We start from the raw sequence: 26,143 nt of genomic DNA on the forward strand, positions 1-26,143 counted from the left end.
TTTTTTTTTTTTTTTTTTTTTTTACAAAGTTACACTCTTATGAAAGATACTTTCAGACACAGGCTGTGGTTCAGGCCTGTAATCCCAGCACTTTGGAAGGCAGAAGCAGGTGGATCAAGAGGTCTGGAGAGGAGAATTGCTTGAACCTGGGAGGCGGAGGTTGCAGTGAGCCAAGATTGTGCCACTGCACTCCAGCCTGGGAGACAGAGTAAGACTCTATCTCAAAAAAAAAAAAAAAAAAAGGAAAAAGAAAAAGAAAGGTACTTTGAATTTTCCCTTTGCCACAGAGAAGGGGGGGGTTGCAAAGGGAGTAGCCGCTGATCCTTTTGGTATGGAGAGTTGGGTTTTCCTTTTGATGTAGTTCTAGGAAGTCAGCGTGAATCGGCCTTAGGTTCCCTGCCTCCAGACCCTATTCTCTTGCTGCAAAAGAACATACTTATACTGTGTACGTATTTTGATGGTGTCTTTTCAGAGTTGTGTTTAAGATGCAGTTTTTTCCCTCAGTGTCCACAGTCTTAATACAGAAGGTAGCTAATGAAACAAAAATACTAAAATAGAGTCATTATTGTAATGATGGAAACTTATATAAAGTATAGGAACAGAAAGATCATGATTATTTCAGAGATTTCAAGGAGTATGTCTTACAGAGGAGGAATGGTGATTGAGGTTCAGTAGTGTGTCGTGACATTCCAAACTACCTAACCTCCATCTCTCATAACTTGGACTTAATATCCAACTGCTTTTAGTTCTCTGGGGTTACCAGGCTGTTTGATGTGGAGATATTTCATTGCTTGGGCTGTTTCTATTGCCTAGAATATCCCTGTACCCACTTGCCAGCATAACAGTACATGTCCTTCCAGATTTAGATTGAGGTCACTTGAAAACCATACCTGAGGTTTCCTTTCCCAGAAGAGCTACTTTCCTGTGCCCTGAGGCTTCCTAAGCATATTCATGCCAATGTGCTTTCAGTGTACCCTATATAGTAATCTCTTGTGTGACACCTTCACTGTACTTTAAATTCGTTACGGGGAGACAGTATCCTTTATTCATTTTCCCTGAACATTTTGTGAAAAACTCCAATGTACATAATTGTATAGTGAATACTCGTATAGTGAATACTCATATACCTATCACCTGTATATGTTCTGTATTGAACATATACAGACTTTTTTCTTGTCATTTTCCCCTAAGTAATATGGTATAAAAACTTTTTTTTTTTTTTTCTTTTTTTTTTGAGATGGAGTCGTGCTCTGTTGCCCAGGCTGGAGTGCAGCGGTGTGATCTCAGCTCACTGCAACCTCCGCCTCCCGGGTTCAAGCGATTCTCCTGCCTCAGTCTCCTGAGTAGCTGGGACTATAGGCATGTGCCACCATGCCTGGCTAATTTTGGTATTTTTAGTAGAGATGGGGTTTCATCATGTTGGCCAGGCTGGTCTTGAATTCCTGACCTCAGGTGATCCACCCGCCTCTGCCTACCAAAGTGCTGGGATTACAGGCATGAGCCACAGTGCCCGGTCCAACAACTATTTTCATAGTATTTTCATTATATTTTCTATTCCAAGTAATCTAGAGATGATTTAAAGGAAAATATTGGAGGATGTGCATAGGTTAGATGCAAATATTGTTCCATTTTATATAAGGGACTTGAGCATCTGTGGATTTTGGTGTCCTGAGGGTATGCTGGAAGCAATGCCCCCATGGATAACTGAGGGATGACTGTATTTGTTTTGTCAAGTACCATCCATCTAGCCTTTGTGCTCTCTGTTTTTTAAAAGTGCATTTCAAAATAAGTTGCAGACATTATTGTACTTCACCTCTGAAGAATTCAGCATTAAAATCATTAATTTTATTTATTATTAACTTTTCATTTTAATCCTTTTTTACATTTTAAAATGTGCATGTTATTTTTATTAGGGCTATCACAGTGCTGGTACAGATGTGCTTAATATTTGAATTGAAATCCCTTTAAAAAACTTTTAATTTTATTGTTTTATTTCCATAGGTTTTTTACTTTGTGCATTTGAGTCTAAGTTTACTGCACTTGAAAGGATCAATTCATTGAGGGCTGTAGTAGAGAGAGTTTCATGAAACAAATATTATTACTGTTTTTTTCTTGGAGACAGGGTTTCCGTCTGTCGCCTAGGCTGGAGTGCAGTGGTGCAATCTTGGCTCACTGCAACGTCTGCCCTAAGCGATGCTCTGACATCAGTCTCCTGAGTAGCTGGGACCACAGGCACATCCTACCATGCCCAGCTAATTTTTGTATTTTTTTGTAGAGATGGGATCTCACCATGTTGCCCAGGCTGGTCTCAAATTCCTGAGCTCAAGAGATCTTCCCGCCTTGGCCTCCAGAAGTTCTGGGGTTACAGGCATGAGCTACTGTGCCTGTCCTAGGGTTTTAACTGGTCCTTAAAGAATGATTCTGCATTGAGTACAAGGGGGTAGTTATGATTATAGGCTGGAGAAGCAGAGCTGGGAATGAGTACTCTGTGGAATAATGAGACAAGCATTGTGATTGAAGCTGTAGGTTCAATTTTATTAACAGAAAAAGCAGGTCTTTGGTCTTGTAGGATCTTGTTAGGATTGATAATATTTAATATTAGTACCTGAAGAGGTTACCTTGTATTTTTCTTAGACTCACAAGTTAAGAATATACTCGTTTTACCTGATATATTTTTCTTGTCGGGTGAACTTTTGTCTTGAGTTATTTAGACTAAAAACTGGGTGGCTCCTATTGTTACTGTAGAAGATAGAAAATGAACAGAGGAGCTGGTCACAGTGGCTCACACCTGTAATCCCAGCCTTTTGGGAGGCTGAGTCTAGGAGTTCAAGACCAGCCTGGGCAACATGGCAAGACCTTGTCTCTATAAAAAAGCAATTAAAAAAAATTGCATCTAAAAAAAAATAAATGGGGGAAGATCCCAGTGGTGAGTTAAAATCTATAGGGAATGAATTTCCTGGAGATTTTCAATCTTGGTTAGCTTAAATTTGGGCAATACCATCAGGAAAGGTACATTTTATTTCTTGTGGAAAGAATAGTAGTGTGGTGGCTGCTGCTGGCTTCTTAAGGACTTTCTGGGGAAATGCATCATTGAGCTGTGGGTTCCTGGCATTTGAGTGAATAATGTTCAGATGATTAAGTGGCCCACGGCAGGAAGTGGGGAGCATGTTTGCTTCTCTTCCCAAGCTACTCATACCTTCTGTTTCTCTAAAACTGGGTAATCCTATATATACCAGGTTGTTGATTCCATGACTTACAGTAGCTTTTCTTAAAGTGGAGTATGGATTCACCTATATTAGGGGATTTGTGAATAAATCCTGAAACCTGTATACAGATCTGCTGAATGAGTCCTTGGGTGTGGGACCTGTGACCCTGCATTTAAACAAGCATTTTATATGATTTTTATGTGTATTGGAATTTAAGAGAATTGCTCTCATAGGTGGAATTTTCCATAATTAATTTATTAAGCAACTACCTATAACTATTACTCCTGTTTAGGAAGTGTAATTACAGGAAGTAAATGCTGTCTTAGTCCATTTGTGTTGCCATAACAGAACACCTGAGGCTGGGTAATTTATAAACAAAAGAGGTTTTAGCTCAGTGTTCTACAGTCTGGAAAATAAGAGAAACATTGCCATATCTACATGGCTCCTGGTGATGGTTACTTGCTAGGTCAAAACATGGTAGATAAGGTCGAAGGGGAAGTGGATACATTCAAAGAAAGGGATATCTTGGCTTTATAACAAAAGCCCACTCTCTTGGGAATGAATCCATTCCCATGAGAACTAATCCAGTCTCACCAGAGTGAGAACTTGGGACTTCACTCATTACCAAAAGAATGGCAACACATCATTGATGAGGGATCCCCCCCCATGACCCAAACACCTCTCAGTAGGCCCTGTCTCTCAACACAGCCACATTGGGGATCAGATTTCAACATGAGTTTTGGTGGGGACAGACAAACCACGTCTAGCTCATAGCAAATGCCTATTGCTTTATAATAAGATTGATAGCAAAGTATAGCTGTTGGGGATTTTCTGCTGCTCAAGATTTTGCTAAAGATCATTTTGTATACACAATTGTAGGGAAATACTATTTTTATTGCATGTATTGAATGAAGAGTAAGATATTTCAGGGGTTTCTATATGGTAGTTTTTGGTAATTCCTTAAGTACAAAGGAAGGAAATTAAGACCTCTTATGTTTGAAATTGAGTGATTCACAATACATTAAGATTGTAATCTTATTTTTGTTCTAAAGAGCTATTATGTGAATTATCCTAGTAAGACAACTATATATTTGTGAGACAGATATGTAGAAGACGAGTTCAAGCCCAGATTTTTGCCTCTTAGCTGTGTGACCTTGGGAAAAACTTTTAACTTAAAAAAAAAAATTCAGCGTTGATTAGTATTTAGGGGAAGTTGATTTGCTGTGGAAACTATTTTATGCTATTACTTGCATAAGTATTTTGGTAACACTTTTGGTATTACCATGGTAGTATGGTAAATATTTTGTTTATGTCTAGGTAGTATTTTGTTTATGTTGTTATTTCTGTATTATATGAGAGAAGAAAAGTGTTTTTTTCCTCGTATAATACAGAAACAACAACATAAAATACCTCTGCAAACTCCTATTTTTAGCATGCTTGGAGACAAAATGTGCAGATCACAAAAAGTGTGTAAAGGGACAGGTAGGTAGTATATCAAAGAAGTGTGGAAAATAGTGAGCTAGCCCAGAGATGGTAGATCTCAGAAAGCTTGAGTGCAAAATACAATAATATCCTTTGTATGTGACAATGGGAGCAGGTAAAGAGATGAGTGGGCTATAAGATAAAGCCTTTATGGAAAAGGTTTAGTCAGACTAGGAGATATGGTAGGGCTTTTGCACAAAGAATCCATTTTAGCAGGAAATTGTCTCTGGGGAAGCAGTGGAGAGAACTTTTGACTTAAGAAGCTTGAAAGGCTGTTTATCCTAACATATAAAGAGCTCTTTGGAGTCAGTAAGAAAAAAATCATTAGCTTGTTAAGAAAATACAAACAGCATTTATGAAAAAGAATATGGCTGGGTGTGGTGGCTCACACCTGTAATCTCAGCACTTTGGGAGACCAAGGTGGGTGGATCACGAGGTCAGGATTTTCAGACCAGCCTGGCCTATATGATGAAACCCCCTCTCTACTAAAAAATACAAAAAAATTAGCTGGGCATGGTGGCATGCGCCTGTAAGCCCTGCTATTCAGGAGGCTGCGGTAGAATCACTTGAACCTGGGAGGCGGAGGTTGCAGTGAGCCAAGATTGAGCCACTGCATTCCAGTGTGGGTGACAGAATGAGACTCCGTCTCAAACAAACAAACAAAACAAAAAACAAAAGATAATATGAATGGAGCTTAAATGAGAAAAAAGTGCTTACTAAAATAACAGGTATCCCTTCTTAATCAGACCTGTTTGGTTCTTGATTTCCTTAGCAGGAGTTAAGATAGTGATTAGTACTGCATTATCCAAATCTGTTTGGTTGATGTTTTGAGTAACAAAGGGTTTATCGAAAATGTATGCTTGGTTCCTGAGATTGTGAAGTAGAATTTTGTGTAGGGAGGTTCACCTATATCCTGAATACCACTGTTCACTTAGCAGATTGCCAAAAATCTCTGTCTTGACAGTACTGTTGGTGGCTGTTTAGAAACTGACAGATCCATACAGACATTGCTGGTGGAGGTATAATTCGATATAACCCCCGTTTATGGAGGGTAATTTTGATATCTGTTAAAATTACAAATGCATATGGCCTTTGGCCAATGCCTTCAATCATGTTTCAGTCAGTATGAGGGACTACTTATGTGTTAATTGGTTAAAACAATCACAGCAACAGAGAATTAAATATTATTCAGATAGCTGAAACAGATAGCTTTGTTCCAGTGTAGATGTTGATGAAATAAATCAGAAGAAAGCATTTGAGTGTTGGCAGGGGAACACTGATGGGCACAAATTAAAAAAAAATTAAGATATTTATATACAGTCTAATTTACACTTTTTAGCATACAGTTCTGGGAGTTTTGACAAATTTATACATTTGTCTAACCATCACTACAATTAAGTTTTAGATCAGTTCCAGTACCCCCATGTCCACATCCCTCCAATATTCCTTGGTAGTCCTTTCCTCTGAACCTTAGCCCCTGGCAACCACTGATTTCTTTTTCATTTATATGTTTTTTGCTCTTTCCAGACTGTCATGTACATGGAATCATATAGTAAGTAGCCAATTGAGTCTGGCTTCTTTCACTTAGCATAATGCATTTGAGATTTATCCAGGGTGTTGTGTTTAGCAGAAATTTGTTCCTTTTTATTACTGAGTAGTATTCCATTGTATAACATAATTTGCTTATCCATTAACCACCAGTTGAAGGACATTTGGGTTGTTTCCGCTTTTGGTGACTACAAATAAAGCTGCCTAGAAGTTTGTATAGTTTTAGGATTTTACATTTGAGTCTAACATCCATTTTGAGTTAATTTTTGCATATGGTACAAGGTATGGAAAGAATTAACTTTTTTTTCCACATATGGATATCCAGTCATTCCAGCACCATTTGTTGAAAAGTCTATCTTTCTTCATTGAATTGCCTTGGCACCTTTGTCAAAAATCAAATGACCATATGTGCGTAGGTCTATTTCAGGACTTTTCTATTCTATTTTGTTGATCTTTCTTGATCACCATTCACACACTGTCTTACTGTTGCTTTATTGAAAGCTTTGTTTGACATCAAGAGAGTCCTCCAACTTTGTTCTTTTTCAAAATGGTTTTGGTTACTCTACCAACTTTGCCTTTTCACCTAAGAATCAGCTTCCTGATTTTGGGAAAAAAAAAAAGAAAGAGGAAAAAAATGAACTTGGTAGAATTTTTATTAGACAGATTTCTAAAAATTGTGGTAGCATATATGTAACAAAATTTCCTATTTTTACTTTTGAAGTGCGCAGTTTAGTGGCATTAAGTACATTCACATTGTTTTGCAGCTATCACCACCATCTATTTCTGGCAACTTAAACAATTTTTCCAAACTGGAACTCTGGACCCATAAACAGTGACACCCCCCCCCCCAGTTCCTCCATTACACCCAGCACCTGGCGACCACTATTCTACTTTGTCTCTTTGAATCTGATACCTTTAGTTACTTCATTCCGTATTTGTAGAATAATAGAATATTTGTCCTTTTGTCACTGGGTTTTATTTCACTTAGCCCAATGTCTTTAAGGTTCATCCTTGGTCACCCAGGCTGCAGTGGAGTGGCATGATCTTGGCTCACTGCAACCTCCACCTCCTGGGTTCAAGTGGTCCTCCTGCCTTGGCCTCCCGAGTAGCTGGTATTACAAGCGCCTGCCACCATACCCCACTAATTTTTGTGTTTTTAGTAGACACGGGGTTTCACCATGTTGGCCAGGCTGGTCTTGAACTCCTAACCTCAGGTGATCCACCCACCTTGGCTTCCTAAAGTGCTGGGATTCCAAGTGTGAGCCACCGTGCCTGACTCCTTGTTTAATATGTTGGAGTTTATAACCTGTGGTATGTATATTTCACATTTTGTTTGTCCATTCATCTGTTGATAGATACTTGGGTTGCTTCCACCTTGGCTGTTGTGAATAATGTTGCTGTGAACATGGGTGTATAAATATCTTTTTTGAGTGCTTGCTTTGAATTCTTTGGGGTATATACCCAGAAGTGCAGTCACTGGATCATATGGTAATACTGTGTTTGTTTATTTTTTATTTATTGTTTTTTTGAGATGGAGTCTCACCTGTCATCCAGGCTGGAGTGCAGTGGTGCCATCTCCACTCGCTGCAACCTCTGCTTCCTGGGTTCAAGAGATTCTGCTCACCACCACGCCCGGCTAATTTTTTTTTTTTTGAGTAGAGATGGGATTTTGCCATGTTGGCCAGGTTGGTCTTGAACTCCTGACCTCAAGTGATCCGCCTGCCGTAGCCTCTCAAAGTGCTGGGATTACAAGTGGGAGCCACCATGCCCCGCCGTGTGTGTGTGTGTGTGTGTGTGTGTGTGTGTGTGTGTGTATGTTTAAGGAACAGTTACACTGTTTTCCACGGATATATCCCCACAGTTTGTTTCTCCATTTCCTCACCAACTTTATTTAACTAATGGCCTTCTTAATGGGTGTGAAGTCAAATCTTAATGTGGTTTGATTTGCACTTCCCTAGTAATTAGTGACCTGAGTCTCTTTCATGTGCTTTGGATAGATTTTTAAATATAGTTTTAAATATTCTTATAAAAGTTGTATATGTCTATTGTAGAAAGAAACTGAAGATAACTAAAAATAAAGCAAAACCAGGCTGGACATAGTGGCTCATGCTTGTAATCCAAGTGCTTTGGGATGCCAAGGTGGGAGGATCATGAGGCCAGCCTGGGCAACATAGTGAGACCCCCATCTTTATAGAAAATGAAAAAAAAAAACTAGCCAAACATAGTGGTGCACACCTGTAGTCCCAGTTATTCAGGAGGCTGAGGTAGGAGGACCACTTGAGCCCAGGAGTTTGAGGTGACAGTGCACTCTAGCCTGGGTGACAGTGAGACTCCGTCTCTAAAAACAGAAAGAAAACAAAACGATCCTATTTTTATCTTTCAGATATTTTTCTATATGCATATATATGTACCATTAAAAAAAGAAACATCTCTTCAGAGTAGAGGAGGCAGAAAAAGTGACATTATTCTATACATGTGCTTTTGTGTCTGTCTTGTCTTTTTCTTCCCTCCTTTTCTTTCTTCCTTTTTTTACTTAGCTCCACTATTTCATGCCAATAACATGTTATTTTAATGCCTGGTCCATATTCAGATTTCTCCAAGTATTCATAAACATCTATTGTAGCTGGTTTATCCAAACCATACAAGCATTGAATTTGATTTCCCTCTCCCTCCCTCCTCTTCTCCTTCCCCCTCCCCTTTTTCTCTGTCTTTCCATCTAAGACAGGGTTGGTCTCTGTCACCCAGTCTGGAGTGCAGTGACATAATCATAGCTCACTGCAGTCTCCCAGCTTGTGAGCTCAAGCGATTCTCTGGCCCCAGCCTCCCAAGCTGCTGGGACTACGGGTGTGTACCACCATGTATGCCTAATTTTTTTGTTGTTGTTGTTTGAGACAGTCTTGCTCTGTTGCTCAGGGTGGAGTGCAGTGGTGATGTCTTGGGTCACTGCAACAACCTCTGCCTCCTGGGCTGAGGTGATCCTCCCGCCTCAGCCTCCTGAATAGCTGGGACTAGAGAGATGCATGTCACCATGCCCAGCTAAGTTTTGTATATTTTGTATAGCCGGGGTTTCTGCATGTTGCCCCGACTGGTCTTGAATTCTTGGCCTCAAGCCACCCACTTTGGCCTCCCAAAGTGTTGGGATTATAGCCATGAGCCACCCTGCCTGGCCATAGTTTTTTATTATTACTATTTTTTGTATCGACAGGGTCTTACTACGTTGCCCAGGCTGGCCTTGAACTCCTGGTCTCAAGTGATACTCTCATGTGAATCTGCTCTCTTAAGCCTCATCTGTAATAACCTAGCACAGCTCATCCTCTTTTTATATCATCTACAGTCACGTGCTGAGTAATGACGTTTTGGTCAATGATGGACCACATACTGCATGATGGTCCCATAATATTATAATGGAGCTAAAAGTTCCTTTCACCTAGTCATGCCATAGCCTTTATAACATTTTAGTGCAGTGCATTTCTCATGTGTTTGTGGGAATGCTGGTATAAATTAACCTGCCCTGCCAGTTGTATAAAAGTATAGCATATACAGTTATTTACAGTACATAATACTTGGTCATAACTATGTTACTGGTTTATATATTTGCTATACTATTTATCAGTATTTTAGAATGAACTCTTATAAAAAATTGTGACTGGGCATGGTAGCTGATGCCTATAATCCCAACATTTTGGGAGACTGAGATGGCAGGGTCAGTTGAGCCCAGGAGCTTGAGATCATGGGCAACATAGTGAGATGCCATCTTTACAAAAAAAAAAAAAATACACAGAAAGATTAACCAGACATGTTAGTGCCTACCTGTAGTCTGAGCTACTTGAGAGGCTGAGGTGAGAGGATTGCTTGAGCCAAGGAGTTCAAGGTTGCAGTGAGCAATGATCATACCACTGCAATCCACCATGGGTAAGAGTGAGACCCTGTCTCAAGAAAAAAAAAGTCAACTGTAAAACAGTCTTAGGTTCTTCAGTGTGTATTCCAGAAAAAGGCACTGTTATCATGACAGATGACAGCTCTACATGTTACTGTCCCTGAAGACCTTCCAGTAGAACAAGATGTGGAAGTGGAAGACAGTTACATTGATGATCCTGACCCTATGTGGGCCTAGGCTAATGTGTATTTGTGTCTTGGCGTTTAACAAAAAAGTTTAAAAAGCAAAACAAATAAAAATTTTAAAAATAGAAAAATGCTTATGGAATAAGGATATAAAGAAAAAAATTTTTTTTTGCAGGTGTACAATATGTGTTTTAAGCTAAGTGTTACAATTAGGAGTCAAAAAGTTTATGTTTTCTAAAGTAAAAAAGTTACAGTAAGTGAAGGTTAATTTATTATTGAAGAAGGAAAAATTATTTTTTGTGAGACAGAGTCTCGTTCTGTCACCCAGACTAGAGTGCAGTCATGCAATCTCGGCTCACTATAACATCGGACTCCCGGGTTCAATCAATTCTCCTGCCTCAGCCTTCTGAGTAGCTGGGACTACAGGCATGTGCCACCATGCCTGGCTAATTTTTTGTGTTTTTGGTAGAGACTGAGTTTTACTGTGTTAGCCAGGATGGTCTCGATCACTTGACCTTGTGATCTACCCGCCTTGGTCTCCCAAAGTGTTGTGATTACAGGCATGAGCCACCATTCCCGGCCAAAATATTTTCAAAAATAAATTCAGTGTCTCCTAAATGTACAGTGTTTATAAAGTGTGCAGTAGTGTCTAGTAATGTCCTAGACCTTCACATTCACTCACCACTCACTCACTGACTCACACAGAGCAACTTTCAGTACTGCAAGCTCCATTTGTGCTAAGTACCCTACACAGGCATATCGTTTTTATCTTTTATACAGTATTTTTACTGTACTTTTTAAGATTTATATATGTTTAGATACACAAATACCATTGTGTTAGTTGCCTACAGTGTTTAGTACAGTAACATGCTGTATAGGTTTGTAGCCTAGGACCAATAAGCTATACCATGTAGCCTAGGTGTGTAGTAAGTAGGCTATACCATCTACGTTTGTGTAAGTATACTCTATGATATATGCACAACGATGAATTGCCCAATGATGGATTTCTCAGAGCTTACCCCCATTGTTAAGTGACATGTGACTGTATATTGAGTTATAATTTACATACAGTAAATGTCACCCATGATGTATGCTCCCTTGTAACCACCCACCACAATCAAGATAAAGAACATCTCTACTGAGTGTGGTTGCTCACACCTGTAATCTTAGCACTTTGGGAAGCTGAGGCAGGAGGATCTTTTGAGGGTGGGAGTTTGAGTCAGGCCTAGGCAACAAAGCAAGACCCTGTCTCTACAAACACACACACACACACAAATATTAGGTGAGCGTGGTGGCATGCAGTTACTGAGGAGGGAGAGTGGCTTGAGCTTGTGAATTTGAGTGAACTGTGATCTGTGATCATGCCACTGCATTGTAGTCTGGGTGGCAGAGGGGGAGACTCTGTCTCATAAAAAACCGAAACCAAAAAAACCCATCTCCATTAACCTCAAGTTTTTTCTTGCCTCCTTTCTGTCAAGGTAGGTTAGTTTGCATTTTTAATAATTTAGAATTTAATATAAGTAAAATTATACAGTAGTAGGTACACTAAAGTCTTCATATAATCCCAACTCTGGGAGGCCAAGGCGAGAGCATTGCTTGCACTCAGGAGTTATTGGTTGGAATACATCTTAGGCGATTTTGTATATTTTATGTCGTATCTTACTTGCAGATATGTTAGTGATAAAGTTAATTCCTGGCTCAGGGTGATAACTATCCAGTTATCTTACTGTACTGCTAGGTTTTCACCTTGTAAGTAGAAAATCATCTGTGTGATGTTACTTGGGAACTAAAAGATGGCCAGTTCTGCAACAACCATACACCTGATCACCGGATTTATTTATTTACTTATTTATTATTTTTATTTTTTTCAGACAAAGTGTTTCGCTCTTGTTGCCTAGGCCAGAGTGCAATGGTACTGTCTCAGCTCCCTGCAACCTCTGCCTCCCAGGTTCAAGCAATTCTTCTGCCTCACCCTCCTGAGTACCTGGGATTACAGGCATCCACCACCATATTGGGCAAAAAATTTTTTTCTTTTGTATTTTTAGTAGAGCTGGAGTTTCACCATGTTGGCCAGTCTGGTCTTGAGCTCCTAACCTCAGGTGATCCACCTGCCTCAGCCTCCCAAAGTGTTGGGATTACAGGCGTGAGCCACGGCGCCCGGCCTCACCTGATATTTTTAATAACAGTTGCTAATCTTGTTTGTATCACTGATTTCATTGTGAGTTATGGAATAATTTCCAAAATCACTCCTGTATTCACTGGCTTCTTTAAAGTAGTTTTCTTTCATTAACTGAGATTGCTTGTTACTCGTAATATGTCTTTTTTTTTTTTTTTTTTTTTTTGAAATCGAGACTGAGTTTTGTTCTTGCCACCAAGGCTGGAATGCAGTGGCGCAATCTCAGCTCACTGCAACCTCTGCCTCCTGGGTTCAAGCGATTCTCCTGCCTCAGCCTCCCGAGCAGCTGGGATTACAGGTGCATGCCAGCATGCCCGGCAATTTTTTTTTTTTTGTATTTTTAATAGAGATGAGGTTTTACCTTGTTGGCCAGGCTGGTCTTGAACTGTTGCCCTCAGGTGATCCACGAGCCTCAGCCTCCGAAAGTGCTGGGATTACAGGCGTGAGCCACGGTGCCCAACCTGAAATATAATTCTTAAGGAAAAGGTAGAGTAAATACTTAATTTTCCCCTTTAGTTACCAATTTTCAAATTAAGGTGTGAATTTAGTAACTATAATGATAACATGGATTTGTCCTTTTATCTCTTTTTTTGAAGTTTATTATAGATTTTTATTGGTTAATATATTTTAATGTACTATAGTTAAGTATTTGTTTTTGATGTATTTTAAAAATGAGTTTATATTGATATTCCCGATTAAACATTTTTTGCTTTAACTTTTTATTATGGTAAAATATCCATGACATATCCATTTGAACCTTTTTTTTTTTTTTTCGAGACGAAGTTTCACTCTTGTTACCCAGGCTGGAGTGCAATGGTGCGATCTCGGCTCACTGCAACCTCTGCCTCCTGGGTTCAAGCAATTCTCCTGCCTCAGCCTCCCGAGTAGCTGGGACTACAGGTGTGTGCCACCATGCCCAGCTAATTTTTGTATTTTTAATAGAGACGGGGCTTCACCATGTTGACCAGGATGGTCTCGATCTCTTGACCTCGTGATCCACCTGCCTTGGCCTCCCAAAGTGCTGGGATTATAGGCGTGAGCCACCGTGCTCAGCCTCGTTTGAACCATTTTTAAGTGTACAGTTTAGAAGCATTAAGTGCTTTCACATTTGTTGTGCAGCGATCACCACCATCCATCTCTGAAAGTTTTTCCATTTTTTAAAACTTTCTAGAGGTTTGTATTTATTGGCATTTGACCTAGAGTCTTTCTCACTGGCAAAGTACAGCCCTGGGCAGGAGTATCAGCATCCTGCTCTCTCCTCAGTTCTGTTAATTCACCAACCCTAATCCCTCCTAACCCCGCTCATAGTCCAAAGAAGATAAAAAGTTCAGGGACATGATGTACTACTCTCAACAGTCTGCTGAGTCTCAGAGTTGGAAGATGGGAAGTATTTGAAATTCTGCCCATTTACTTTCAGGACAAAAAGTAGGCAGAGGCAGGAGGTACAAGGCAAAAATGCTGACACCCCTGCATCTTCTTAGGTCTTTATGGCATCTTCTCTGGATTTATAGACCACTTCTCTACTTTTCGGCTCCCACAGGATTCCTTGGGGCAGGCAACCGGTGACTGACACCACCTGCATACCTGGCTTAGTTACTGACTTGCTGCCACTTGGAGACCTAGGTACCCTCTCGACTCATCACCACAATTATTCCATCAAAGGAAGAGTTGGTGTAGTCATATACCCTCTCTCATTTACCCTTAATCTGTAGATATACATCACAATTTTCAGAACCATCATATTCAAACTGATCTATAGTCTTGACCAGCAAATACAGGAAACAAGCCCACAGATGCCTCATGTCCTTAGGTACCATCTCCAGGGTAGTCTTCTTCCAGAACCTTTTCATCTCTCCCAACTGAAAGTCTATACCCATTTAGCATTAATTTCCCATTTTCCCTAGCCCAACCACCATTCTACTTTCTCTTTGAATTTGACTCCTAGGTACCTCACATATATATTCCTATTTAGCAGAATTATAGACTATTTATCCTTTTGTGACTGGCTTATTTCACTTAGTGCTGTCTTCCAGGCTCATCCATGTTGTAGCTTGTGTCATAATTTCCTTCCTTTTTAAGGCTGAATGATTTTCCATTGTGTATATGTCCGATATTTTGTTCATCCATTCATTCATTCATTGATGGATACTTGAGTTGTTTCTACCTTTTGGCAGTTGTGAATAATGCTGTTATGAGCATGGGTATACGAATGTCTGTTTTGAGTCCTTGTTTCTTTCTTTCTTTCTTTTTTTTTTTGAGACGGAGTTTCACTCTTGTCAACCAGGCTGGAGTGCAGTGGCACAATCTTGGCTCACCACAACCTCCGCCTCATGGGTTCAAGCAAGTCTCCCGCCTCAGCCTCCTGAGTAGCTGGGATTCCAGGCGTGTGCCACTATGCCTGGCTAATTTTGGATTTTTAGTAGAGATGGGGTTTCCCCATGTTGGTTAGGCTGGTTTTGAACTCCCAGCAGCAGGTGATCTGCCCACCTCGGCCTCCCAAAGTGCTGGGATTACAGGCGTGGGCCACCGCACTCAGCTAAGTCTTTGTTTCACTTGTGTGCATGCTGTTAAAAATGTTAAAGTTCTTTGCTTTCTGCATTTTTTTCTTTTCTCTTTTGTCCTCTGTTTTACTCCATTCTTAAAGTTTTATCTTGGTATAATAATTAATGGAATGTTGCAGAATTAGGAACAAAGTCCCGTGTGTTCTTCACTCAGTTTCCCCCAATGGTAACATTTTCATAATTATACTACAATATCAAGACCGGGAAATTGACATTGGGTAGTCCACATATAGGTGTCCCTTGATATCTATGGGGAATTGGTTCCAGGACCCTCAATGATATCAAAATCCATGGATGCTCAAGCTTATTAGATAAAATGGCATAGTATTTTCATGTAACCTACGCACATCCTCTTGTATACTTTAAATCATCTCTCGATGACTTATAACACCTAATATAATATAAATATTTATATTGTATTGATTTTATTTGTATTACTTTTTATCATTATTTTTCATTGTGTTCTTTTTGCCCTGAATATTTTCTGTCTGTGGTTGGTTGAATCAGCATGGGGAACCTGTGGATATGGAGGGCTACCTGTGATTCATTCAGATCTCACTAGTTAATACATGCACTCATTTAGATAAATATGTTTGCATGTTTTATGTGTATAATTCTGTGCAGTTTTATCATGTGTAGATAGGTGTAACCACTACCGCTATAGAACTGTTCTGTCATCACAAATATCCCTCACACTACTCATTTAGTTACACTCACCCCCAACCCCTCCTCTCCTTCCTCTATTTGATTTCTAATATCTGTCAACCACTAATCTGTTATTCATAATTTTGATGTTTTCATGGTGTCATATAAATGGAAATCATACTGCATATGACTGTTGAGATTTTTTTTTTTTTTTTTTTTTTTTTTTTGCATTTAGCATAATTTCCTTGGGATCCATCCAAGTTGTTATATTTCAATAGTTCATTTCTTTCTATGTTGAGATGTTAGTTTGTGGTTTAGATGTACCACAGTTTGTTTAACCATTTACTCATTGTGGGTTATTTGGGTTTGTATTAGTTTTTTAGGTCTGCCTAACAAAGTACCACAAACTGGGTAGCTTAAACAACAGAAATTTATTGTTCTGGAGGCAAGAAGTCCAAGGTCAAGGACTTGGCAGGGTTAGTTCTTTCTGAGAGGGATTGTATTCTGTGTCCCTCTCTTAGCTTCTCGTGGTTTGTTGACAGTCTTTGGTGTCCCTTCGGTGGTAGAAGCATTACTTCCCATCTCTGCCTTCATTTTCACATGGTGTTCTCCTTGTGTGCATGTCTGTTTCCAAGTTGCCCCCTCTATTAAATTAGAACATTCATATTGCATTCCTCCCTAAGGACTTCATTTTAACTTGGTAACTTCAGTAAAGATCCTGACTCCAATTAAGGTCACATTCTGAGGTTATTGGAATATAGGACTTCAACATATGAATGTTTGGGAGACACAAACCCATAGTGGAGTTGTTTTCAATTTTTGGCTATTACAAATGAGGGTCCTACGGATGTTTATGTACACGTTTTTATGTGGACATAGGTTTTTATTTCTCTGGGATAAATGCTCAGGTATAAGATTGCTAGTGGTTATGGCAAGTGCATGTATGGTTTTTAAAGAAACGTCTAAGCTCTTTGCCACAGTGGCTGTAATTTGCATTTCCACCATCAGTGTATAAAAATCAGTTTCCCTGCATCTTTGCTATCTTTTGGTGTTGTCACTATTTTTTTTTTTTTTATAGTCTTACTCTGTCACCCAGGCTAGAGTGCAGTGGTGCGATCTCTGCTCACTGCAACCTCCACCTCCCAGGTTCAATTGATTCTCCTGCCTCATCCATCACCCCCCAAGTAGTTGGGATTACAGGTGCCCGCCACTGTGCCTGGCTAATTTTTGTATTTTTAGTGGAGACAGTGTTTCACTGTCTTGGCCAGGCTGGTCTTGAACTCCTGACCTTGTGATCTACCTGCCTCGGCCTCCCAAAGTGCTGGGATTACATGTGTCGGCCACTGCGCCTGGCCGTCATCTTTTTATTTTGGCAATTCTCTCTCTCTCTCTCTCCCCCCCCTTCCCTCCCTCCTTCTCTCCCCCCCATTCCTCCCTCTCTCTCCCTCTTTTTTATTGTAGAGACAGGTCTCACTATGTTGACCAGACTGGTCTCAAACCACTGGCCTCAAGCAGTCCCCCCACCTTGGCCTCCCAAAGTGCTGGGACTACAAATGTGAGCCAAATGCTTTAAATTTTCATCTATTTTTTTTTTTTTTGGTCCTTGGAATTCTTCCCACTAAAGATAAGCAAAGTGTTGTGTTCTGAACTCACTTTATATAAGTACTTTCTCTGTATGCTTCTGTTGTTAATTTGATGTACATGATTAGGCTTATTTTACCAATTTGTCTTCAATTTCAGAAGTTTAAAAAATTTAAAAAATTCTGTTTCAATGACAGTGACATAACCTGACAAAATTCAGTTTCATTTGAATGACATTTTTCTTATTCAAAAGTTAAAATTATATGCAAAGGTATATATCGAAGTCTTCCACAGTTTCCTTCCTCCTATATTTCTTTTATCATCCCTCCTCCTTGCAGACAACTTGGAAAAAGTGTTTGTTGTTAATCCTCTCAGTATTTATTTATTTATTTTTTTTTGAGACGGAGTCTTGCTCTGTCGCCAGGCTGGAGTGCAGTGGCGCAATCTCGGCTCACTGCAACCTCTGCCTCCTGGGTTCAAGCGATTCTTCCATCTCAGCCTCCCGAGTAGCTGGGACTACAGGCGCGTGTTACCACATCTGGCTAATTTTTGTATTTTTAGTAGAGACGGGGTTTCATCATGGCAACCATGGTCTCCATCTCTTGACCTCGTGATCCGCCCGCGTCGGCCTCCCAAAGTGCTGGGATTACAGGCGTGAGCCACCGCGCCCGGCCCCCTCTCAGTATTTTTTTGTGCAAACAAATGCATCCATTCATATACACGTACTTATTTTGTGAAAGGCATCACACTTATTAAGATAATTTGATGTAAACTTGGATATTAAGTAGCAGACCTAACAGAAGACTTTTCAGAGTTGTGTTAATGCTGTTTTTTTATATTGTGAGAGTTGAATCTGCTACATTGATTTCCAAATTATTTTGTGATCTGTAAGTTATGATCAGTATGAAAGTAGGTTCACTAGTAACTAAGTTCAAGTATGTAACACTGGAAAAACTCTGCTTATTGCTTTATGACTTTGGACAGAAAAACAGACAGGCAAAATTTAGTTGAATACTTTGTAAATTATGGTTAGCCAAAGTAGGTGACACAGGACTAACCTGTGAAAGGGGACATAATGAAGTAAAACATTCAAGTAAAATGACATGGTAATGGTTTATTTGGCAAACATCGTCAGAATAGTTTATATGCAGTAGTTGAAGGAGAAAAGTTTTTCCCTTTCCTAGTTGCAATTTATTATATTATTATTATTAATTTTTTAGAGGCAGGGTCTTGCTATGTTGCCCAGGCTAGTTTCAAAAACCTGGGCCCAAGTAATCCTTCTGCTTCAGTCTCCCAAAGTGCTGGATTAGAGTCATGAACCACTGTGCCCAGCCCTTAGTTGCAATTAATTTATTAGTCAGGATAGCTGAGCAAAGTCATTTATGGTGGGTGAGGGGAGACAGAGGAGAGGGAGATTGTGTTTCATGATGAAAAGATCATTTTGAGTATTTTTGCCAAAATAATAATTGTAGAATAAGGTGGAGATCCTTGCATATGAATAATCTCCTCAGTCATGTTGTTCTTAGTGCTGCTGCGTTATTTCACAGATAACTTTTTGCCAAGAGGATCATTATAACACATTTTTTTTTTTTAGGAAGAGTTTTCTAATTGAGAAGTTTCTTTCCTGACTAATGACCTAACAAATAAAATATTGTTACAATAAACTATGTCATAACAGCAAAGTTGCAATAACCATGAATCTGAGATAGTTTCAAGTTCTCTGTAGTAGAACGTACTTTCAACTCTATCCAAAACAAAAACGTTAGCCCTGGTATATATTTGTTTTTAATAATGTATTGCTCTTAATATTAAATATTTGCTGAGTCATTATTTTGCCTCCTTTCTTAGCATCTCGATAGTTCTTTTGGGGATATTGATTTTGCAGGATGCTTTAATGTATTTGTTGTGGTTTAGAAATAAGGCAGGCTTTTGGTCATAGTTCTAGGAAAGGTTAAAAAACTTCAGTCATCTTAGAGCTAGTTGGTCTGTTTGGATGGCATGCTAAAGTGTGTGAAATATGCTCATGAGTGTATAGAGGCACTGAAAATGGGATAGGTTAGAGGGCAAAATGTGGGAGTCCCCTAATGATACCTGGCACTAACCTCTAACCAGATAGATAGATAGATAGATAGATAAATAGATAGATAGATAGATAATCTCTTCTTACTGGATCATATTTATACTGTATGCTCCCTCTCTTGAGTTTAATGGAATCAAATGTTGCATTTTAGGGTAATTCCTAAATCTTAGTATTGTCACATGAGGCCATTTAGTATGCTAACCCTTGGATGCAGTCTGCTTGCATTGCTTCTGGAAGATTGTTGTATTTTACCCTGGCTTTAAGTTGCATGCTTTTGTGGATAACTATGAGACTTGACTTGTACCATCATATTTTGAACAAGGGAAAGAAATGTTGAACATTTGTTAAATGGGTTTCAGTGACAGTTTTCATACTCTATGGTGAGCAACTTTAAAAATGTAGGGTTAGCTTTGGTTGTTCAACCTAGTGTTTCCGTGTTTTTTGGAAAAGCCAGATTATTATATTTTGCTGTAAAGTTAAATAAGCTTTGGTGCATTTTACCTTATTGAATGGGAGACAAAAATCTGTCAAAATATTCTGAGTGTAGATATCAATAATTAGTATCTTAATTTACAAAATGACATCTGAATAGATCAATAGTTATATGGTACACGTATGCTTGTTTAGTAGAAAGGTGTTATCAAATGATCAATAAAGATTTAAGTAAAATCCTGTGAGCTTATACCGTATGAGGGAAGCTTCCTTGATAAAAGGGGTTTCAAATTTAATTTTTTATTGTGGTAAACAACAACATTTACCATTTAACAATTTTTTAAGTCTATAATTGAGTAGTGTTAAGTATATCCAACTGCTGTGAAACAGATACACAGAAAGTTTTCGTCTTGAAAGCCTGAAACACTATACTTATTAAACAACAACTCCCAATTTTCTCTTCCCGTAGTCCCTGGTAACCACTATTCTGTTTCTATGAATTTGACTACTTCAGATACCTCATAAGTAGAATCATACAGTGTTTGTCTTCCCTGCACCCCCCAACCCCCCCGACGGAGCTTTGCTCTGTCAACCAGGCTGGAGCGCAGTGGCACAATATCGGCTCACTGTAACCTACGCCTCCCAGGTTCAAGCAATTCTCCTGCCTCAGCCTCCCTTACAGGCTCCCGTGCTGCGCCTGGCTAATTTTTGTATTTTTAGTAAAGACGAGGCTTCACCATGTTGGACCGATTGGTCTCAAACTCCTAACCTCATGATACGCCCACCTCAGTCTTCCAAAGTGCTGGGATTACAGGCGTGAGCCACTGCGCCATGCCAGTATTTGTCTTTTTTGTGACTGGCTTATTTCACGTAGCATAATGCCCTTAGGGTCCATCCATGTTGTAGTGTAGTACAGATGTTCCTTCCTTTTAAAAGGTGAGTAATTCATTTTATGTAGCTACTACATTTTGTTTATCCATGTCTGTCCTAGTCCATTGGTCTACCTCGCAGTTTTTGATTACTGTAGCTTTGTACAGTAAGTACTCATTTAGTGCCATTCTTAGGTTCTTGGAAACTGGACTTTAAGCAAAATGATGTACAGCAGGTCCTTGAATAACAAGAATCTGTTCAATGTTGTTTCGTTATAATGTTTGTGAGGAAAAAAATTGGTTTCATCATACATCATTTTGCCTGACATTGGAGTTTCCAAGAACCTGTTGGTGATATTGAGGACTTTCTCTAATATGCTTTGAAATTAGGAAGTGTGAGTCCACCAATTTTGTTCTTTTCTTCCCAAAATTGTTTGGACTATTTGGGGTTCCTTGAGATTCTATATGAATTTTCAGCTTAATTTTTTCATTTTTGCAAAAAGTGCTGTTGGGATTTTGATATGGATTGTGTTGAATCTGTGGATTTCTTTGGGTAGTATGGACTTCATAACAATATTGTCTTGCATTTCATGAAGACAGGATGCCTTTCTATTTATTTGTGTCATCTTTCATTTCAGCAGTATTTTGTAGTTTTCAGCGTACAAGTCTTCTACCTCCTTGGTTAGGTTTAGTCCTAAGTATTTTGCGCTTTTTGATGCTGTTGTAAATGGAATTGTTTTCTTAATTTCCTTTTCAGATTGTTATATATACAAGAATTTTGTATGTTGATTTAATATCCTGTGGCTTTATTGAATTTTTGGTTATTAGTTCTAAGAGTTTTTATGTGTGCGTAAACTTTTGGATTTTCTACATATAAGATTGTGTCATCTGGGAACGGAGATAATTTCACTTCTTGCTTTCTGACTTGGATGCCTTTTATTTATTACTTTTCTTGTCTAATTGCTTTGACTAGGCCTTCCAATACTATATTGAATAGACACATAGTGGGCGTGGGCATCCTTGCCTTGTTCTATATCTTAGAGTAAAAGCTTTCAGCCTTTTACCATTCAGTATAATATTAGCTATGGGCTTTTGACTTTTATTATGTAGAGATAGCGTCTTAGTCCATTTTCTGTTCCTTACAATAGAATATCTGAAATTAGGTACTTTAAAAAGAAAAAGATTTTGCTTCTTACAGTTAAGGAGGCTGAGAAGTCCAAGTTTGAGGGCCCACATCTGATGACAGTCTTCTTGATATTTGGAAATCTGCACAGTTTCTAGGTGTTGCAAGGCATCACATGGCAATGGGATTGAGTATACTTGCTCAGGTCTCTTCCTCTTGTAAAGCCACCAGTCCCACTCTCATAACTGTATTAAATCATTAACCCAGTAATCCGTGAATGGATTAGCCTATTCATGATGACAGAGCTTTCCTTACCCAATCACCTATTAAAGGCCCCACCTCTCAATACTGCCACATTGGGGATTAAATTTCCACACAAATTTTTGAGGGGACAAATATTCAAGCCATAGCAGGTGATTTTTTTCTAGTTTTAATTTGTTGAGTATTTTTTTTTTTTCTTTTTTATTTTTTCCGAGCCATCCTCCAGGCATGTTGAGTATTTTTTATAGTGAAAGGGTTTTGAATCTGGTCAAATGCTTTTCCTGCATCAATTGAGATGATCATGTGGTTTTTGTCCTTCATTCTGTTAATGTGCTGTGTTACATTGATTGATTTTTGTATGTTGAAGCAGTCTTACATTTTAGCAATGAATCTCAATTGGTCGTGGTATATGATATTTTAAATGTGCTGATGAATTCTGGTTTGCTAGTATTTTGTTAGGAATTTTCGCATCAGTATTTATCAGGGATATTGGTCTGTAGTTTTCTTATAGTGTCTTTTTCTGGCTTGAATTTAATTTTTAAAATGTAATTTGCATGCTTTACTCTTTGCCTAGAAATGTTTAAGATTAGAGAGAATTAAAATAATTTTAGAGTACCACATATGTGTCTCCTGTTGTCACCACTGTGTGGAATTACTAAGTGAAGAATCAAACTCTTAAATCTGAAATGTGAATTGGGAAGTACCTATACTCTGTTGACAAACTGAATTGTGAAAGCGTATTTGATTTCTGAACTGGAATATGCATATAATTCAAGAAGCTTATGAATTGCGTACTGTGGTTGTTAGCTCAAAGGTTAGTGGGTTATATCAAGTGGCTGGTAATGCTAAATAAGGTCAGCTAATCAGAAGTGAGAGGAACAAAAAAAATTGGACATGTGACATGTATGTATTATATAGTCATGCTAAAATGAAAAAAGTGGCATTGAATATTAATAGTCACCACAATTTTAATTCCAGGTTAAAATTTTTCATTCTCTATAAAGTGGTTTATTTTTCACATTGGTTTTATTGTTTTCAGTCTGAATTGTTTCTTGGTTACAGTTCTATCTTCATTATCATGCAAATTATTAATAAACATTCAATAATTCATTGAAATACTTTTTACTACCTGGAGTAAATAAATGTGGAAACTCTTGATATACTCTGTTGAGAGTATGTGAAATGAAAATTTAGATTTCCCCCAACATCAAGCAGTATTGTCCTGTGTTCATCTACTCTTCTATGAAATCTGCCTTTTCTTGAAGTTTGCCAGCGAGCCAGTGATGCCCAGTGTGAAATGGTTTAGATGGCAATAATATATTGTGCTTATGTCATGCTGTATACCATTTATAAGCATTAACACATGAATTCTTGTAAATTTGATTTTTGGATCTGGATATTCATTTCTACCAGCTAATATGGTCTTACTGAAAATGTTGATAGCCACTATGCCCAGTTGTAATTACCCAGGTTTATTTGTTATGTCTTCATGTCAAAAATTTACATCACAAGTTACGTCACAAAGTTATGTTAATAAGATGGAGATGTATTCAGACGCACACACCAGTCCAGAAAGCTAAATTTAGAATGTGGTATTCAGATATAAGTGAGATGAAGAGTGGGTATAGACAGTATTTAAAGGAAATCATTAGCTATTGACCTTGGCAGACTGAGAAATGATTTTAAGGTGAAAGTATATGATAAAACAAGTATTTTACCTGTTTCGAGATTTGTCTTAGGATAGAACCAGGTAACGTCTAGTCAGTGCAGCTTATTAGGGATGACTGGGGAAAGAGTAGTCTTGGAATTAGATAGCAGATATGTATCCAATATGTCAACTATAATATGGTATCCAGTGTCTGGCAGCAGCCAGTGCCAGTATGGTCAGACAGATGAGAGTGCAGTATTGTGGCATTCAGGTTAAGGCAACTTGAGACAAATGGAGACTTTATGGTGGGTTTATGGGCAGGATTCCAGTTCTTGGGATGAGGTGGTAGATGGATTATAGTGGGAACATGTCAGATAGGATAGGATATTTGGGTGATTCAGGTACAAGTTACAACTGAGTACTGAGTACGAGTTGGCTCTGCAGGAATAGGACATGGGCCTTTTCTTTTCTCCCTCCAACCCCCAAACTAAGGGGGACGCTAAGTTCACAAGATGTGCTAGGTTTTCTACAGACTTAAAAACTGGTCATCAAGAACTGAGACAGCCTGAGTATGTAGGTTTGTCAAGGTGATTGCAGTTGTGGTGATGGCTTGAGTCACGCACGTTTTGAAAGTATTGGGGAAAGTGAATAGACAAGGAAACTAGGAAGATTGCTGAGCACCTACTATCATACACTTAAAAATAGGAGGGGAACAGGTGGATGTTTCCCGTTTTGTAAATTTTAGTTTCTGGCTGTGTGTAGTGATGCCATATCTGTAGACTGCCCCAGCTTGCTCCTTCCCCTTTTTCTGAAAATAAAAGTTATTTTTGCAGTGTTGCGGCCTTCGGCCTGTTGAATTTGTCTACTTAGTTATTTTAGAAAGGCCTTTTTTTACTTTGGCCCCCCTCAGTCCTTTAGATATATGTATGTATAATTTTTTTTTTTTTTTTTTTGAGACAGAATCTCGCTCTGTTGCCTAGGCTAGAGTGCAGTGGCAAGATCTCAGCACACTACAGCCTCTGCCTCCCTGGTTCAAGCAATTCTCATGCCTCAGCCTCCAGAGTAGGTGGGATTACAAGCCTGTGCCACCATGCCCGGTTAATTTTTGTATTTTTAGTAGAGATGGGATTTCTCCACGTTGGCCAGGCTGGTCTGGAACTCCTGGCTTCAAGTGATCTGCCTGTCTTATCCTTGGCCTCCCAAAGGGATAGCAGGCATAAGCTACTGCACCTGGCTTGTCCTTGATATTATTTTATATGTATATGCATATGTATGTGTGTGTGTGTGTATAAATATATATTTGGTGCCGTGACTTGGATACAAACCTTTATATTATTTTTAAAGTTTGTAAGTGTGTATTTCCTAACTAACAGTAGGAAATACACACAGGGTCATTCATCTTATGTATGCAGATTTACAGGCATGCCTTCTCTGGTTTACCTGTTTGTGTACCAGAGCAGGGACTACCATTAGGAATTCTGTAGGACTCCATCCAGGTTTGTGTAAAAGAAAAGATATTTGCAAATGATAGATGTGGTAGCTGTAACTTGAGTGTGTTATCAAGAAACTTTTAGGTTTAAGATTGTACTCTGGGCTAAGTACACATGATCGTTGCTTGGTTTGACATACTTTTCACCATGTCATTTACTTAGAATACTATAGCACAAATTACGGAGATTAACAGAGGGAGGACAAATACCTTTTGGGTAAGAAGAATTTTTTGTGGGGGTGGGGGTGGGGGTGGGGACAGACTCTTGCTCTGTCATCTAGGCTGGAGTGCAGTGGCGGGGTCTCAGCACGCTGCAACCTCCGCCTCCCAGGTTCAAGTGATTCTCCTGCCTCAGCCTCCTGAGTAGCTGGGATTGCAGGTGTATACCACCATGCTTGGCTAATTTTTGTATTTTTAGCAGAGATGGGGTTTCACCATATTGGTCTCGAACTCCTGACCTCAGGAGTTTTGCCTGCCTCAGCCTCCCAAAGTGTTGGGATTACAGGCCTGAGCCGCTGCACTCGGCCGAATGTTTTATTTTTAAAGATTGTTCCCCTTTATAATTTCCTTTTTTGTGCTAACAATAAGATTGTAAATAAAAAATTCAAAAATCACCCACCCTAATATGTTACTGTTTTCCTCTGCTTCTTTTTTGTTGTTATTATCATGTCCATTTACCCACGTTGGTACACAGTTATAAATAGTTTCAGTGTATGAATATTACATTAATTACATTGATGTACTATCAATGGTACTTGGTCAGATGAATTTTTAGTATTTAGAAACTAAAAATAGTATTTAGTATCCCATATTTCACTGTGATATAGGGAGTTGGCCATGTCAGTAATTTTTTTCTGTGTCTATCAGATCTTGACACAACATTTTTTCTTTTAGAATTATATGTACTTGTCTGGGTGCGGTGGCTCACGCCTGTAATCTCAGCACTCTGGGAGGTTGAGGTGGGCAGATTGCTTGAGCCT

General features: G+C 39.0%; 1 protein-coding gene and 1 pseudogene across 6 annotated transcripts in view; one reads left to right on the forward strand and one right to left on the reverse strand.

Moving 5' to 3' along the window:
- The window catches only part of STAG2 (stromal antigen 2), a 133,993-nt gene that overhangs the window by 31,644 nt on the left and 76,206 nt on the right, over positions 1 to 26,143 (forward strand). The gene's annotated exons all lie outside the window — the stretch shown is intronic.
- On the reverse strand, positions 13,952 to 25,144 carry LOC116536582 (annotated as a pseudogene).

The sequence above is a fragment of the Sapajus apella genome, unplaced genomic scaffold, assembly GCF_009761245.1.
Source record: "Sapajus apella isolate SASKATOON/1434 unplaced genomic scaffold, GSC_monkey_1.0 scaffold102, whole genome shotgun sequence".
NCBI classification, from domain to species: Eukaryota; Metazoa; Chordata; class Mammalia; order Primates; family Cebidae; genus Sapajus; species Sapajus apella.